Raw genomic sequence first — 5,254 nt, 5'->3', positions numbered from 1 at the left:
GGAAAGCCTCCCCGGGCCCTCCGGAAGGATGGCGTACCCAGTCGCCCTTGCAGTCCAGCGAGGGTGGCCGGGCACTCCGAAGCAGCCGTTTGGGATGCCCCTTCCCCAGGGCTGCTGCTGCTTGCCTTTCTGCTCTACTTGCCCTGGAGCAGCGGGAAGGGGAGGCCCGGCCGGCCCGAGCCATCTGGTCACCCTGTTGACCTGCAAGGGACTGTGGCCCCATCCCCGCAGCCTGGTGGGGCAGGGACGGGAGGGGGAGGCTACCGTGCCGAAGGGTACGTGGTGGGGGCGGTCTCCTGTGGGCCCGTGTTACCCCCTCCGCATCCCTCCCGCCGTCCCGGCGGCAGAGGGACCCACCCCTAGGTGTGGTGGAGGGAGGCGTCTGCGGGCGCCCATGCACGGAGAGGCAAAAGCTTGGCTCAGAGGATGACTTTCAATAGATCGCAGCGAGGTAGCTGCTCTGCTACTTACGTAACCCTGACCCAGAATCAGGTCGTCTACTAATGATTTAGCACCTGGTGCCCCACGAACATGCAGTGCACTAAGGGCGATGGAGGTGGCCCCCTTCCGTCCGCGCTCCAGTTCCCAAGCGAGCGGCTCTATGCAAAGGCCCCCCGAGAGAGGCCGGCTATCCCAGGCCAACCGAGGCTCCACGGCACTGCGTATCATTACGGTTTAGGGGGGATTCTGACTTAGAGGCGTTCAGTCATAATCCCACAGATGGTAGCTTCGCCCCATTGGCTCCTCAGCCAAGCACATACACCAAATTTCTGAACCTGCGGTTCCTCTGGTACTGAGCAGGATTACTATTCGAACAACACATCATCAATAGGGTGAAACTAACCTGTCCCACGATGGTCTAAACCCAGCTCACGTTCCCTATTAGTGGGTGAACAATCCAACTCTTTGTGAATTCTGTTTCACAATGATATGAAGAGCCGACATCGAAGGATCAAAAAGTGACGTCGCTATAAACACTTGGCTGCCACAAGCCAGTTATCCCTGTGGTAACTTTTCTGACACCTCCTGCTTCAAACCCAAAAAGTCAGAAGGATCGTGAGGCCTCACTTTCACGGTCTGTATTCATACTGAAAATCGAGATTAAGCAAGCCTGCCCATCTGCTCCGTGGGAGGTTTCTGTCCTCCGTGAGCTCGCCTTAGGACACCTGCATTATCGTTTGACAGGTGTACCACCCCAGTCAAACTCCCCACCTGCCACTGTCCCCTGAGCAAGTCACACACAGTGGGCGCCGGGCGCTTGGAGCCAGAAGCGAGAGCCCCACGGGGCTCGACCCCCCGCCTCACCGGGTAAGTGAAAAAAACGATAAGAGTGGTGGTATTTCACTGGTGGCCTGAGGGCCTCCCACTTATCCTACACCTCTCATGTCTCTTCACAGTGCCAGACTAGAGTCAAGCTCAACAGGGCCTTCTTTCCTTGCTGATTCTGCCAAGCCTGTTCCCTTGGCTGTGGTTTCGCTAGATAGTAGGTAGGGACTGTGGGAATCTCATTCATCCATTCATGTGCATCACTAATTAGATGAAGAGGCATTTGGCTATTCTATACCACCTCTCGGTGGCTCATTCTGGGTTACTATGCTGACCATCAGCGTCAACTCGGTTTTGCTTCCAACAATACAACATTCTTTCGTTCAGGAGTACAGCCACACTTAACGCTGTACTCACTAGAACTGGGATCATGTATAGGCCGGAGATAGTACACCCTGCAGTACTATTCCAACAATTTAAAATTGTCTACGAACAGTCCTGAGAAATTAAAATATGATTAGCAGGACATCATTAATCAATGTGTGATAACTATGTGTATGAGATTATTTGAGACCTATTCCCCAACCAAAACATTTCAATAAGTATGATGTACACAACTATATCTAAATTGTTATGAGCACACATTTATAAAATATACACATCTACAAATTACACATCTAACTAGAAAATGCACATCTATAAAATTGTAAAAATTCACATCTATACTAAATCTTGTGTCAACTATAAACCTATATGTTAAAACATTATGCTTTATAAGGGTGACATGTGTGCGGCAAGAAAGTGTACATCTCAGTATAAGCTTGATACTCAATTGTCCATGAATACTTGGCACATTTTAAGAGTGTACATTAAAGTAGTCGGGCAAACATTTTTCTTGAATGGGAATGACATTTGCAAACCTAAATCAGCCAGAACAACATCATTACATTGAGGCCAAATACCACAACATCCTACGATAAAGCCATGAAATTTTACAGTGGTGCATTTTGTGAGAGCTTTGATTTGCTGTGATAGATCCTGATAATATTTCACTTTACTCTCATACGGTAATTCAAGGGAATTCTGTGAGTTTTCATATCAAATTGAAACATCAATCACCACAGCTGTACCATTTTTGGTAAACACTACATCTGGTTTTCGTAGTTCACATTGATTATTCTTAACATGAGGTTCCCTATATGCCATCCAACCACAACTTTCTGCTCTATCAATGAGCAGTTCCAGAATTTAGTTGTGTCTTTTAATCCTAATGTCCTTGGTTTTAGGACATGCGCCTGAAATATGAGAAATTGTTTTGCAAACATCATTACGATATCTACAACTAGCAAATGAACGATTTCTTCCTCTAGTGATGGTTTCCCTAGTAGATAAAACATTTGCTCTTAACATCAGTACAGCTATGTATTGGTTTTCTTTCATTTTGTTATGCTTGCTGATCTAGAAGTTTGAGGTTGGATTACTTGCTAAATATTTTATACCATCACCTTGGACAGGGAGATTTGCCCATTTCTCAAAATCTTCTTTTCTCCAATCATATGTTGCTAACAAATTTAAATCATAACTCAGAAACCCACTGTCTTAAATGTTAAGTTTGTGCGTTTTGATGATGTTATCAATTTTTTCATTTATTACTTCTCCTGCATACATGAACTAATGCAGTATGTACAGATCTGGAGCTGCCCTGAGATACAATGAGCCATTGACTTTATTGAGACCAATTAGTGTACATACTTTGTGTATACTGAGGCCCCCAAATGATATTTTCGAGTATAGGAGACCATCACATGTGTATGCAGGAAAGTGTAAAAAGTGTTTGACATACTTTTTTATTGTTTGATCCAGAGCATTTAAAGTTTTTGCTTCTGTTCCTGTCATTTCCAACTTGAATGATAGTTTAGGTACCAAGTACTGACACAAAATGTATATTTTCTGTGTGGGCTTAAGTGGTAGATTATTATGTTTTTGAGCCCAATTGACAAGAACCTCATACATTTTTTGGTTGCTTGTATGACCAGTGTGTGGATCAAAGTTCAATCCGAGGTATCTCTCAATTTCTCCTGGATGAATATTTTCAATATTTTCTTTTTCAAATTGCCATGGTTTACAGTTGTTAACCAGGATTTTATCTTTATGGTGACTGATATAAAATCCATGTGTCTTTTTCACATTAAGTTGTAATCCTGTATTTTTACTGAACTTTTAAATGATTTTCAGATTTGTATTCATTCCTTCCCAGGTACTGCTGAGTACTGCGATGTCATCGACAAAGGCAAGAGCGGTGATTTGCTCAATAAGACCATCTGATCCAAATGTAAAGCCCTTGCCGTTTTTTCAGAAGATCACAGATCAGAGGATCCATGGCAACGTTAAATAGTAGTGGGTATAAAGAGTCACCTTGTTTAACCCCATATTTCATTGTTATTTCAGGAGTTGCTTTGTTATTCTTTCCCTTGAAAGATGTTGTTGATTCCGTGTACAAGTCTTTTATTATGTCTCTGATGTATGATGGAACTCTTTGCCTTGCAAGACTCTGTATAATGTGACCATGACTGACAGAGTCGAAGGCTTTCGATATATCTATAAACACAACTGCTAATGTGTGACTGTTTTTTCGTGCCCCTTTTATGATATTTTGCAGGAGAGTCAGATTCTCGAGACAACCTCTCACCTTCATGAAGCCTTTTTGTCTCGTATTCAATTCAACAAAAAAGGAGAGTCTTTTAGTTAATATTTTTGTGAATAACTTCATGAATGCAGCACCGATGGTAATTGGACGCCAGTTACTGATTTTTTTAAGTTCACTAATCGGTACATTCTTGGGTATCAAAATTGATTGGTTCTTTTTGATTATTTCCGGTACTCTTCTCATCATCAACCAAGACAATAGAATTCTGGGCAGCAGTCTTGGTTGTTTGCTGTGTACTTTATACAAGTCATTCAGACCAATCTTATCAGGCCCCACTACTTTCTTTAAATTGGAGTTATTTCGAGCAGTGTTATTTCTTTACATAGATTTCTAATTTCATAATCCTCTGGTATCTGATCAATTGGCATGAAATTAGGATTTTACTTGTTTTCTTTCTCAATTATGTTTTTGTAATATTGAAAGATTTCATCAGCACTGATTTGGCAAGTGGCATCTTCTGCCCCATCAGTGATAATCCTGGCAATTTTCTTTTTGTCTTTTTGAAACATTGACTGGTATTCTTTATAGCTGACATTTGCTGTGGCATAATTTTTCTTGTGCGTCCGATTAAGCCTTCCGTTTTTCTTGTCTTTTTTTGTTATCTTGTTCCCTACTAAGGCATTCTGGTGCTCATCTTGATCAGAGTTCATAGGCTCATTATTGAGTTCTCTTGCTGGTTCATTTGTTGGTACACTTGCTGGTGTAGAACTTATATCAGTGGTGTTTTCTGCTATATAAGTCACTTCCTCATCCATCAGATCCATAGCAGCACCGTGTTGCTCTACGTTTTGGGTGTACTTCTCGATTACTGTGATTCTGTCTTCCAGCTCATCAAAGTTCTTGATTTTTTACGCACGTTTGTGATTGATAAAGTCTCTGCGCTTTTCTGTTGTTACTTCCATTGTAACCTCTGGTTCATCGCAAGAGTCATTTTCAGAAACATTTGATGCTTGCAGTACATCTTTTGCGGATTTTTTGCTTTTATCTCTTCTATCTCTTCTTTTTTCTGCAATTTGTTTTCTGTTTTTATTGTCAAAATGTGGAACCATCAGCGCATTAATATTCCTCTTATTTTCATATACTTTTTCCAATTCTGCTAGTAGCAGTATTTCTTTCTGTGACCATAATTTTGACGGTTTGCTGCTTGCTAGAGCTGCTAGTCTAGCCTCATTTTGCGCTCTTGGATGTGCATGCCAAGCATGTTGAGAAACACCAATTTTTGTTCTAAATCTGGGGTCACAGAAGCTGCACAGGAATGGCAGCTCTCCTTTTTGAGGTCTT

The 5,254-nt window shown here is 42.3% G+C and overlaps 1 pseudogene; it reads right to left on the bottom strand.

The window, feature by feature from the left end:
* Positions 1-406: 406 nt before the first annotated feature.
* The window catches only part of LOC147722414 (28S ribosomal RNA), an 8,209-nt pseudogene continuing 3,361 nt past the window's right edge, over positions 407-5,254 (bottom strand).

This window comes from Lissotriton vulgaris, chromosome 4_1, assembly GCF_964263255.1.
Source record: "Lissotriton vulgaris chromosome 4_1, aLisVul1.2, whole genome shotgun sequence".
Classification (NCBI taxonomy): domain Eukaryota; kingdom Metazoa; phylum Chordata; class Amphibia; order Caudata; family Salamandridae; genus Lissotriton; species Lissotriton vulgaris.
This window is presented reverse-complemented; position numbering and strand designations above follow the sequence as displayed.